Source organism: Cupressus sempervirens, chromosome 4, assembly GCF_028749045.1.
Source record: "Cupressus sempervirens isolate cs-2001-9-10 chromosome 4, ASM2874904v1, whole genome shotgun sequence".
Lineage (NCBI taxonomy): Eukaryota > Viridiplantae > Streptophyta > Pinopsida > Cupressales > Cupressaceae > Cupressus > Cupressus sempervirens.
Window position 1 is genome coordinate 374,029,241 of NC_143121.1, and position 14,251 is coordinate 374,043,491.

Sequence of the window (14,251 nt, forward strand, 5' to 3'; positions counted from 1 at the left end):
AGGTATGCCAAATACCCTAGTGAAGTATGTTGCTCTGAAGGAAATCACCAAGTCTTGCCCTAAGTAGGAAAATGAGTTGGTTGGGGAAAACCTGTCATAAGTGTCAATCATGGTGTGCAAAAAGCCCTCATACTCTAAAATAGAAAGACTGGCATTCAAATTGCCCATTCTACTTATGCCATTCTTATGTTATTCTTTATTAGGTGATTATCGGGAGTCTTTTGCGACCATTTCTAACGCATTCAGGCCTTCAAAAGGTATTTTTGAGGCGTGAGCTGCACTATTGCAGCCACTGCCTATGCTTACTATTTGCCCTTCTTTTTGCTTGTGCTTGTGCCTCCTGCAATGTAGATGCTTAAAGGCAATGTCTTCACATTTCTATTCATTCTCTTACTGGTAGCCAAATCCTCTTCCAACTTTTTCTTCTAGGCTCCCTTTTCAGCCAGCTCCATAACTACCTTCTTGTTTGTCTTTTTGTGTGCAAAAAAATGATTAGGGCATTTTGCTTCTCTTCTAAAACAACTCCACCATACAACTCCTCCGAAAGGCTCTTGCTGGCTTGGACAGTACAACTTCTTCAACGCCTAAAAGTTTGTATGGTACCTTTGACTTCAAGCAAGTTGCAATTAGAAACTTGTTTGTGATATTTTTCTCCTTATATATTTTTTTTTCTACACAATCCATATGGCTCGGAGACTCCAGCTATGACTCCCTTGGTGACCATACTGTCCGTGCCTCTCTCCTTATCTCTTCCTAGATGGCCATACGATTGTACGGTATACGCTAATGTTTATCTGTATTAAATCTCTATGCCTTTCCCTTTGTTGACCATACAGCTTCCTTTCCCTTTGTACTGTCGTATGGTGATCTTCTTGTCTTAGTCGCACTGTGTTTGTTTTTGCTTTACTGTACAATGTTCGCATGGATGACTTTATGTTATTCCTTTCCTAGCTCTCTTATGACAATACGGTACTCTGGTTTCATTTCTATTTTACCCGCACGGCCTCTGTATAAAAGTCCACCCTATTTGTCCTCTTGCAAGACCGTATAGTCCAACTCAATCCCTTATCTTGCTTGAGTAATGAGAGAAATGAGAGAAATGTAACAGTTATTGCTCTGCAATTATAACTTTTCCTTTGAATGTTCTCTGTCATGTGTAGTGGTATTATATGCTTTCGGTGTTCTTAACATGCCGTAAACGATAACCGTACAATGTACGGAGTTGTGCTTTCCTTGGGCCGTACAGTGTAATCATGTGATGGTTTCTCAAGATCGTACGATGCTTGCTAATGCCATACATTTCTTGCTCCCTATTGCAATTACCTCAATGTCACACGACATCTAACATTACTATACAGTGTGCTTCAATTGACTTGTTAGCCTTCTTGTTTTGTACAGTCATATGATACCTACTTAGTTGTGTGGCTCTTTAAATTTTACCTCTTTTAGTCATACAGTACATTTTGAACTCCTTTGACACCATACGGTTTGTGCTCAGAAGTGTGCATGCGGTCTCTAGTTTCCTCTTATGGTGTTTGATATATTGCCTCAAGTCATACTTTTATATCGTAATGCCAGCAACCGCTTATAGTTTTTGTGAAACATGTATATATGTTATTATTATTATTTACTTACTATTATTATTAATTATTCACATTCGATCTAAATCATTCGTCTAGGTATCATCATTTCCCTAGGCTTCATTCCTTTCATGGTAAATTTTTAACTTTGAGCCATTTACTAGGTTGGCCATTTCCTTCTTGTCCAACATCCAAAGTTTGATAGCTCCATTATCACCAACTTCACGGATCTTATGTGGTCCAACCCACATCACTTCGAATTTACCAGGTTTACTCTCATTACGCCCATTATATTTTAATACTAGCTGGCCTTGTTGAAATTTTTTTAGTTTTAAATGCTTGTCATCCAGACCTTGCGCCTAAGCTATGAAGCTGATGTGGCCCATTGTGCTTGTAGTCTCCGTTCGTCGAGCTTATTTAGGTTATATAACCTCTCCCTAAGACTCTCCATGTCTCCCAACTTGTTTTCAATTGCTATATGTAAGCCTGGTACCATAAACTCTATTGGTACTACGGCCTCCTGACCATACATTAATTGAAATGGAGTGTGTACCATGGTGACCTTGTAGGAGGTATGGTAAGCCCATAACGTTGATGGTAACTTCCCTTCTCAATCTTCACCTTCAACACTGCATGATTTATATATCACTAAAACCAAGATTTTATTTGTTGATTATGCATATCCATTCACTCTTGGGTAGTACGAGCTTGAAAGTGAATGGTAGATTTTAAATTTCGTTGTAAGTAGTCTAATGACATGGTTGACAAAGTGCCCTCCTCAGTTGCTTGTCAGCTGATATGGTATGTCGTACCTTGTAATGATTTGTTCATAGATGAATCTCGTTGTATTGAGTGCAGAGTTATATGGTAGTGCCCAAGCCTCTACGCACTCTATGAGGTTCTCTATTCCTACAATGATGTAATGACATCTATGGGTTTTGCTTACCTTCAAGGGTCCAACAAATTCCAATCCCCACCGTTTGAACTGTTCTTGCGCATGTGAGGGATTTAGAGGCATAAAATCCCTTTTCGGTGGTTCTCTAGCTCTTTAACATGTGTCACATCCAACGAATCACTCCCTGGCGTCATTGTGCACGGTAGGCCACCACAATCATGCGAGAAGTAGCAGTTGTGTCCAACCCCATATGTCCGCTTGTGGGCCCTTCATTTGCTTCTTTTAATACTCAGTATTTCTTCCTCAAGAACATATCGCCGAAGGATATGGTCAAGTCCCATCTTGTATAGTAGCCCGTTGATCAATTGGAATGTTTGGCTTCTCAGTATGAGTTTTTGTCTTTCATTTGTTTGCATTTCCCTAGGGAACTAACCCATTGAAAGATACTCTCAAATACTTGTGTACCATGATGGAAGTGTTACAATCTAAAACAACTATGCATCTGGAGAGTCATCATTGACTCCCTCAGGTGGTTCCCCTGACCTGGTTTCAGAGAGGTGGTCTACACTCACATGGCTTTTTCAGAGCCGTACTATAATCTTAAATGTGAATTCTATAGGAGAAGTAACCATCTACTTATATGTTCCTAAATAATTGGTTTATTTGCCAAATATAGCAATGCCTAATGGTCTACATAAAACACGAACAGGGTTGTCAATAAGTAATGTCTAGACTCTAAACTTATGCACAACATACACCATCGCGAGAGCTTCCCTCTCAGTCATGTTGTAGTTCCTTTCTACTATTGACAAAAGTCTACTTGCAAAGTAAATTGGGTGATCCAATCCATGATCACCTGTCGATGCCAATGTTTCTTCGATAGTGAAATTTGATGCATCAACATGTACGTGGAACTCCTTGTCCTAGTGGGGGTAAGCTAGAATAGGTATTGGGGCTAATCATGTTTTCAACCTCTGGAAGGCTTCATCTTGCTTTGTTTCCCACTTGTAGGATTCTCCTTTGCAAGTTAGTCTATCGAGAGGGTAAGATATTTTGGCAAAATTCTTAATGAACCTTCTATAGTACACAATGTGTCCCAAAAATGAATTTACTTTGGTCACATCTATTGAAGATGGCATTTCCAGTATCACTCAGACCTTATCCAGGTCCATCTTCAAGCCTTCCTTGCACATGATGTGTCCCAACAATTTTCCCTGGGGCACCATGAATCTGCACTTCTTAGGGTTTAGTGCTAGCCGTACCCATTTGCATCTCTCCATACACTCCTTGAGTGCAGTCAGGTGTTTGTCCTCCACGCTGAAAATTGACCAATCGTCTAAGAAAGCTTTGAAGTTTCCTACTGACATCTTGTCAAAGATGTGCAGGATGATCCTTTGAAACATTGATGGGGTGTTTTACAGACCAAACGACATTTGGTTGTAGGCATAAACTCCATCTTCAACCACAAAGGTTGTTTTCAGCTTATCTTCCTTGCTGATGGATATCTTATTGTAGCCAAAAAATTCATCCATGAATGAGTATATTTCGTGCCCGTCAACTTCCTCCAAAATGCTATCAACAAATGGTATTGGGAATGGATCCTTAATTGATACTATATTCAAACAATGAAAATCCATGCATATTCTTCAACCACAAAAAATTGTTTTCAGCTTATCTTCCTTGGCGATGGATATCTAATTATAGCCAGAAAATTCATCCATGAATGAGTATATTTCATGCCTGTCAACTTCCTCCAAAATGCTATCAAAAAATGGTATTGGGAATGGATCCTTAATTGTTACTACATTCAAACAACGAAAATCCATGCATATTCTTATTTGAGTGCTATCCTTTTTTAGTGAGATTACAATTACAGATACCCACTCACTTGTCTATACTCGAAATATAATGCTTGCATCGAACATTCAATTAATCAAGTTTGTGACCCGTGCGGCATAGTTTTTATTCATGCAGTATGGTCGCTTCCATACAAGCACCGCTCCTTGTATCAGTGGGATCCAATAGATACATAATTCTAGTGGCACTCCCTTTAGGTCTTTCTACATCCATACGAAAACAACTTTATACTCCATGAATATTTTGAATGTCATTGCTTTCAGTATAGGATTCTAGTCATCTCCCACAAAAAAGTTTCTTGGGTTAGCCCAGTCTCCTAAGTTCACAGTCTTCACCTTAAGTTCTTCTTATCCAATAGGTTTCTCTTTGTTGAATGTGTGCGCAGGTCTTTCATCTATTGATTTGTCCTCTTCCTTCAATTCTCTATATTCCATCTAAAATTCATTCTTTTTTCATCTTTCTTGCTTCCTTCTTCCACCTCTAACATTTGACAACTTGGGATGAATTCATAGTCCTCCATTTGCCAATGAAGTAGATCATTCAATGAGTCCAAGTCATCATCGTCGGATCCTCCTTCCACTTTCAGGATTCCTTCTTTTTTGGGTTCCATTCTTTTCTTTCCTTTGTCATCTCCTCCGCCTTTAGAGTCTGACGATTCCACATCTTTGTGTAGGTCAATTATGAACCTACGACCCCCTTTTTCCATGTAAAGAGTGTTCCTTTTCCTATCATGTTGTACCTTTTCCTATACCAACCAACCCCTTTTGAGGATGGTGTCATAACCTTTCCTTTATAGCAGAATGACCACAAAGTCGAGTAGGAGGGGTTGTGTCCCGATTGTTACAATTTGCGCCATTAAAGTCCCGAGGGGTTTGATTCCACATTGGTCGGCACTGAGCAATTGGAATGTGGATGACCATAGAGTTGGTTGTCCCAACTTTTTCCACGTTTCCTCAGGTGATACATTTACGCCCGACCCTCCATCTACAATGGTGTCTGTTAGGATGATTCCAAGGTTACCCATTTCAACTACTGCAAGGTGTCTTCCTGTGTTTAGTGCGAATAGCATTGGGTTTTTTGTGGTAGCTTTGCTTCCACCATGGGTGTTCTTCCCTAGCTCATTCACTGCCTTTGGGGATGGTGTCATATTTAAGATTGATGTCTATAACGAAGGCATTGCAAGATGAAGGTCGATTAATTTCATAGGAACCTCAGCTTGCACTACCTATTGTATAGTGTTTTCTTCTGCCTAGTTCCTCCTTGAGCTACCTGCAATGTCCTTCAATTGCATTCTTTCGACCACAATCTCTTCTTCTATTTCTGCTTTTGCATGTTGCATCCTTTTCTTCTCCTCTTCACGATCTGAGTATGTTGCCTTTTTCACTTGTGTGTGAGTGATTGCTAATGTTTCTTCCTCACATCTTTCTATAGTCAACACGTTCACCCTGAGCTAAAGGCATTTCGAGTCATCATGGTCTCCAGGACCAAACCAGTTGCACAATAGTTGTGGTGTGCCCTTCATGGTACAATCTCTAGCAAAGTGGCCCCATAGGTTGCACATGCAACTTTGTATCACTGGTCGTCCAGTTGGATCATATTGTATCCAGCTACAACCCCCGTTATTGTTTTTGATGTTGCCTCCTCTTTCGCATCAGTTGTTGTTTCGATACCCTCCTCAAGTTGTCGCGTCATTGTTTGTATTTGTTCCTATAGCTCCTAAGGTGGACACTTCTTGCATCAATAGCACTTGTCGGTGACCTTTTTTTCCATATTGAATGGGCATTCTTTGGTGGAATGTCTGACAATCTGGCAGATATTGCAAAACTGGTTCTTGGGGCAAGAGCCTTTTGTGTGGCCCTCCTCCTTGCAGTCTGTACACCATAGTTCCTTTTTTCTATTTTGGCTAGGGTCCTTTTCATGTTTTTAAATTCTTTCATCATACGGAGCATATTTTTCTATAATGCCTAGACCTTTTTATTCGATTCCTCATTGCTACTTTTGGAGGATGAGTCTTCTAAATCTGAGGATCTTTCTTTCTTCTTTTTCTTGGATTGTGTCCTCTCTCTAAGTCTGTTGTGCAGTTATATGCATCAATGTACCATGTCAAAGGTACTATTTTCATCTTTTTTCTGTAGTGTTGGTCGTAGCCCTTCGACAAACCATCGTTTCTTCAAACCATCAGGTGGTGGGCTTTCCATCTTTCCCAACAACTCCTTCAGTCTCCTCGTATATCCACAAACTGTCTCATTCTTTCCTTGCTTTGTACTTCATCCCTGAGTAGTCGGAATTCTACTGTAAATTCTTTCTTGAGTTCTGCCCATGTGGTTAGCTTCTTGTGGTCGATTTTTGAAAAGCAATCTATTGCTATGCCTCTTAAGGTAGCTAGAAACTGACGAATCCAGCTATCTTCATACGTTATGCCATCCGCAGTCCATATCCTTCCACACATTTTATAGTGTCGAACTGGGTCAACCATTCCGTCACCAATAAATTTAGGTAGTTTCTCCTTCGGCCTTGTCATCGTTAGCTTTTGTTTGGTTCTACTTGAATTTTGTGCTTATTGTGCACCTACGTTGTTTTGTGCACCCGCATTGCGTACCGGCATTGTTCTACGTACCCGTGTTGTTGTGAATAACTGCATTACTCTGTACAACTATGTTACTCTGTGCTAGTGTGATGAGTTCTTCTAACAACCGAGTTGTTCAATTATCAAATTGTATCCGTTCATCTAGTGTGTCGGGGACAAAGAGTTCACCCCATGCTCGTGCTCCTTCAACACCTCGAGCAATGTTGGTTCCTTCTCTTGCTTCCAGATTCTTCACCCTTGGTGTATACAACTCCAAGAATTCCATCCTTGATTTTTTTGATCAACCTCAATCTTTGAAACTCTTCCCTTGTCTCTTCAACCAAATTTAACCTTTGTTGCATCTCCTCAAGCAAGTCCTTCGTATTTCTCGGTTAGTTAGGTGAATGCACTTCGTCGATCAGTAATCCTGTGGCACCATGTTTAGCTTCAGTGACACCACCTCAGTGCCCATTAGCGAGCTATTGAATTTTTTGCCTTTGTTAACCTTGTCGTGTGCGAGTTAATACTTCCTATGTTGTGTGTACATCATCATTGTCCTTTCTTTTATTTTGATCCTTATTAAGTTCAACTTCAATTTTTAAGACACGCCTTTTAATACTAGATTTGACAAGCAACGGTGCCAGATGTTTACCGTACAGGGTAAACAGATAGTTATTGCATTCATAAACTAGAATATGACACAAAACAAGATAGTACTTTATTTAGATAAGTAGAATATACAATCATGAGTATTATGATGATCCATAGCTCCATTGGACATTATACATATATATCTCGAAGGGGTGACTCAACCATCACACAACCTTTTGGATACTAACTAATCATGTTGGTTGTGCTTAGAATTCACCAATAACACACATTACATTATAATTATTTGTAAGCTAAGCTGCTACTATGACATGAGTCATAACTATGGGTTGTGTCATGTCCCCATTTTTAAATAGAATTTAAAAGTTAATCATAAAAATATCTTTATAAAAATAGATACATAATAAAGCAGAATAGAGTAATGATGAAATATATAAAATATTAATAAATGAATATAAAAACGATATAATATAATATACTTAATCAATATTATCATTATAATATATCTAAATAATATAATGATAATATTACTATGATATACACTATAAGCACCAAATATTAATTATATTAATTAATACATTATTGAATGAAATTGATATATTAAACAAAGATTATTTAATTATGCTATAATGTGAATATCAAATAATCATGCATTAAATTCTATATTAAATATATTTAATAAATTAAAATTGATATGTAATCTATACAAATCAAATCCTAAATTGTAAATTAAAAGGTCACGACTTCAGAAAGGGTGTCGTCGGTAAATATTGAGTAGCCGATGGGTTGATGTCATCGGTAATTGTTATGTAGCCGACAAGCCCCTTCGGGAAGGTTCTTGTTAAGTAGCCGACGGACCCCTTCGGGAAGGTTCTTCGGAAAGTATATGTACACCATCCAAGATCATTGCAATGATCATCAAGCATAATGTAATGTATGTGGCATATGCGAATAATAAAAGGAGTACTGTTGTTCTTGTCTATTATCTGTGTGCATTAATCTATTTACCCATACGGTAAACAAAGGGCATGACCATTCGATGATGCAAAGTATATATGCTACCACTAGTACATCTGACCTCATTTTTCAACCAACCAATTGGTCGAAGTTTTTCTCGTCGAAATTTCGACCAACTTACTAGTTGGTCGAAATTTTGACCAATCCATTGGTCAAAAACTTTCCAGAGCCCTGGTACAATTTCTACCAGGCATTGGTCAAAATTTTGACCAATGCTTGGTCAAAAACTACCAGGCATTGGTTGAAATTTCGACCAATGCTTGGTTGAAAACTTCTAGGCATTGGTCGAAATTTTTGTTTAAGTTGTGATTGTCCTGGTAGACATGCATGCAAAATTAACAATATCAGATTTCCACAATCCATTTGTAATGCAAGTTCGTTTTGGATTTGATTGTGTGTGTTTTTTAGCATCATCATTTCAGATCACTCTCTGTAATCCATCATCAGGATGAGAGAGTGCAGGATGCATGCAAAATGTCAAATCATAGGCAAGGCATGTGAACTGTTTTATAGAATGCCTCAAAGAAATGTGGTCTATTTGCAAGCCATGATTGTAGGATACACAAAAAATGGATTAAGAACTCCTCCTGACTGATTAACAAAGATTGTTCCTATCTATACATAAGAGCACCCCCTCTCCCATCACAGATAAAAGTCCAGCCATTTTTTCATCACTCACTGCTTGTCCCTTCCCATGGCAGGAGCTATACAAATTGTTATGTTTGGTAGCTTCTGCCAAATAACTCTATGGTTATTCATATAATTATATATGAGATATATTATTATGTGAGATATAAGCTTATTATTTGAGATATATATATAACATAATTAAGTTTGTATTATTAATTATCTGTTTATTGAATAGACATGTCTATTTATTCACCCATGCTTAATATAAATGAGAGGATGTTGCATATGAAAAACATATACCTCAATACAGGCAATGCTATTACACATTGCAGCAATCCAGAAACCTTAACATGGTATTAGAGTAGGTTTCAATTCTAAAACCTATGATAATAATGAAAGTTCTCAGTTCTACACTTTGTTATTCATTAAGTCTTTCTCAAGTGGAGATATCTAAGCAACAATGATGATCACAAGGATTTTGAACTTTATATATTCAACATTGAGCCCATTTGAAATCTCGCTCGATTTGGACTATCTACTTGGTGTTGTCAAATCTGGCCAAAGACGCATGCTTGGCACTCTAGATGCAATGGAATCTTGACTGATAAACTTAATTCAATGGAAGTTTAGATCGGATCTGCTAACCTGTTCTATGTGTGGCATTTTTTTGATATGGAAGGAAGGAAAGTTGGGGTCTCTGTCTTTAATGGTTGGGAGCCCCCATTGTATTGGACGTTCCCTTTAAATGTTGATCAGGCATCATGTTTGAATGTCTTGATCAGATCTGACCAATGTTTGGTGCAAATGCCACTTGAATGCTCATATAACTGATGATCAAAATGCAAGAGGATTTTGTGAGAATTCTGACCGTTGGATTCACTTACCCTTTGCTAGTTACAACTCTATTGGTTTTCTTCTGCCTAGACTGATAGCACAGGCTACGAATAAGATGGGAAAAGGAAAGAACACGAGGAGATCTGACAAAAGCGTGATAGCCCCCAATACACGTGGTTTGCTATTAAAAGAAAGGAAAGAAAGAAGAAGGGAGTCGTAAGGACAAGATTGGTGGTCTCATTTTCATGTGCAACTCGAAAACGAAGGATTGTTTTTGATATGGCATATTTGGATTTCCTGCAAATAAGAAGGATCTGGTGGAAAAGGTTAAGTTGGGGATGAAATTGTTTCTGTTTGATTAAAAGGAGACAAATGATACTGCAAGACCAACTCAAACAACGCTTGAGGTAAGTCGCCAAATCCCCACAAGGAGTTTGATGTACATATAAAAGGTATGTGTTCACATGTTAAATTTCTATTTTAAGTAATTTCTATTACTTCATAAGTAAATAGAATTGATATTTAAATTTTTAATAATCAATATCTATTAATATTATAAAGAATAGTATGAGATTTATTAAATTGATAGATTTTATTAATTAATTGATATGTGGCAAGATAGCTATATTATTATTTATCATGATATTAGTTGAGATAGATTTATAAGTAGGCATACGTGATTATAATATATCAATGGATATATAATATGCTTATGAAAATAAATCATGATGATATATTAATAACTACATCGAATATTGAATAAAATAAAATTAGTAATGAATAAAGAAGTCATGTGAAGGAGATTATCTTTTGACTACATAAGATAAATTCACTTTTGAGTAAATTTTTCATGTACTCTATAGTAGATCTCTTTTCTTATTTTATTACTATATGAGCTATTTGCCTTGATCTTTTTCTCTGAAAATATTCTTCGAGGAAAAGGAGGGAGATTAAGATTCAAAGGGAGAAGACTGAGGATGCTATTTGGTTAACCTTCAGTGAACCCGATTTTATTGATTAAGAGGGAGTAAACCATGTTGAGATGGTTTCTATAATGATCATTAAGTTGTCATGGTCAAGAAAACTGTGACCATGTGACTTTTATATGGGCCTATCCCCTGTATACATCATGAGGAAGTGACGAATTCCAAATGATCATCACTTGTATTTGGAGAAGTTGTTGTAAGGTGACAATCTTACAATAAACTTGTATTATGAGATTAAATAAATTGAGTAAATGGTGAATGTCTTGTATCTCAACATTTTGGGAGGCCATTACTCTTAGAGTACTCGGTGAATATCATTGATATGTAGGAGGCCAATACTCTTGATATCAAATGTGATATCTAAATGTTTTGAGTAAGTGGTAAATATCATTGATATTCTGGGAGGCCAATACTCTTGATATCAAAACGTTTTAAGTGGTGAATATCATTAATATTCTGGGAGGCCAATACTCTTGATATCAAATGTGATATCAAACCTTGTTTTTGAGTACTTGATGAATATCAGATGTCAATATTCGAGGAGATCAAGACTCTTGATATCAAATGTGATAGCATACCCTAGTTTTAGTAATTGATGAATATCATATGTTGATGTTCTGGAGATCAATACTCTTGATATCATATGCGATATTAAATTGTGGAAACGAGGGAGTGTTAATGTTTGGTAGCTTCTGTCAGATAACTCTATGGTTATTCATATAATGATATATGAGATATATTATTATGTGAAATATAAGCTTATTATTTGAGATATATATATATATAGCATAATTAAGTTTGTATTATTAATTATCTGTTTATTGAATAGACATGTCTATTCATTCACCCATGCTCAATATAAATGAGAGGATGTTGCATATGGAAAACATATACCTCAATACAGGCAATGCTATTACATATTGCAGCAATCCGGAAACCTTAACACAAATATTATCAAGGATTGAACTGAAAGTCACCGTTCATTGGACATATCATACACATTTTTTGAGAGATTAAGGTGACATTTTCTTCATGATTTTTTTATAGTCCATTGGATATAGTTCAGCATAACCTCTCATACATGCTAGATGTAAGGCAGGTTGGCCCTCAGCATTGCGGCCCTCTAGAAGAGCTCCAATTGAGCTTCCACTCTTTCCAGAGGAAGCTCTTGCTAATAAATCTCTAGAATATAATGGGTATTATAAGTTAACAAACAGATCGAAGATGAATTATAATATTTAAGTAAGTATTTTGCAATAATTTTAATCAACTAACCCCTTCGATATCCCCTTCTGAGACCATGCAATGAAGAGCATTTGGGGTATCTTGTGCAAAGTCCAGGACAAATGAAGGAGATGGCTCTATACCAGTAGCCTCAAAATCCTTGGATGGATCACTGCCACAAATAACCATGCTCCCTCTTAGTTAGGAATGCCCGATAACATACTCTCCATATTTCAAGAATAGACATTTTCACTAACAAATGACAAAATCTACTTCCAACTTAAATCTTTGCATACAAAAAAGATGAAAATACAAAAACCTTAATGACCTAAGATTTTTAATGATCATATTAATGGAAGAGCTATCTACATTATGCTATCTATATTATATAAAGGTATAGCTGATCCAACTTCATTTTGAGGAAGCTACCATAAATGATTGTGTTCATTTCATGTGATAATGCTATTTTGCAAATTTTATTTCTACTCTTAAAGCAGAAGAGGTAAATAGCAATAAGTGGAACTTAGTACCATGTTCAAGAAACAAGCACCTTAAGCGTACAAAATAATTTCATTATGCAACCATTACCAAAGGAAAAGTATAACAATTAAATCCAAAGAAGTTTTCTACAAAGTTAAAATGAAAACTTATCTTACTTCTCTGGACTTGTAGGAGGTGTAAGGGGGATCTCCTGCAGATGACGCAGAAAAATAGATAAAATAGCATTAAAAGTAGGCCTTTTTGAAGGTTTGAACTGTAGACATTCACCAATCATCTTCCACAACTCTCTTGGGATGCCCACACCAACTACACTGGCATATTGTGGCAGTTACCTCCGTGCCTTGACAACAGCCCTGTAGATCTCTTCTGAGCTTAATCCTGCCCACCTACAGAAATAACCCAGTCAATTGTGCAACACAATTCTCCAAACTCAAGGCCACTATGGTCAATATGAAAAGCAATTCAAAATCAAGACCTAAAACAACCAATGACTAAAACAATAATGCAATGGCTTACAGAATTGCTCCAGTGCACATTTCAACCAATAAAAGCAAGTATAATTGTCAATCGAGAGTGCCCCAGCAAAAGATGTAGTTTGCAATATTTCCTAATAAAAGCAAGTATAATTGTTTATTTCCTAATTATTTGGCCAGTCATTTCTTATGCATTGTAATTGGTAATTTCCTATTGGTTGCCATCTAGTATATACCAACAAGTGGTCATCTTAACTACCATTGACCTACTATGTATTAAATCATTGATTCATAGTTGAGGACTCATGGCCAACTAGTAGACTAACAAATGAATTTTGTAATCGTTGCATATCAGTTAATAATAAAGAATCACAAAGACTGATAATGGTGTATCTGTCAAGTACTACTGTAAACGTATAATTGAATTGTTTTTGTAATTCCATTTTCTTCAGTAATTGGTATTGTTAGGCAATAAACATTTGGTGCCCTTGCTGACATAAATCCTAGGAAATATCAAAAACATGAAGCATGGAGATGTAATGGACCGACCTTTATAAGAATCGGAAGCAACTTTTGGCAACTTTTTAAAGCTAATTCAACAGAGATTCTTGTCATAAAGCATTGGTGCTACCTTAAATTGGCCATAGTTATGAGATAGCAAATTCAATTAACTAGCTAGACATAAGTATGCACTATATGAAATTGAATAGACTTGCTTTTATATGTATGGAACAAATTTGCACAATTACATTTAGTTCATTGTGAGTAGAATGTGATGATGGCCATGTTCATGATATTATCTACATTCCATCACCTAGAAATGTGCACCAAAATCCTTTTCAATTGACATGTCAATAGCCACAATCATGGTGATGATACATGTTCAAGCCCTGTAACAATATTTTTAAGGCCAGCAACATACAAGAAATTGATACATTAATCATTGGGTAAGACAGCATGGATACATTAATCATTCATGATACAGTAATAAAAAAATTCAAGATGATATCCATGAAATGCACATTTACAGTCAAGCCCTAGAAGCATTCTAACAAGATCTTAGGACAAAACTTCAACAT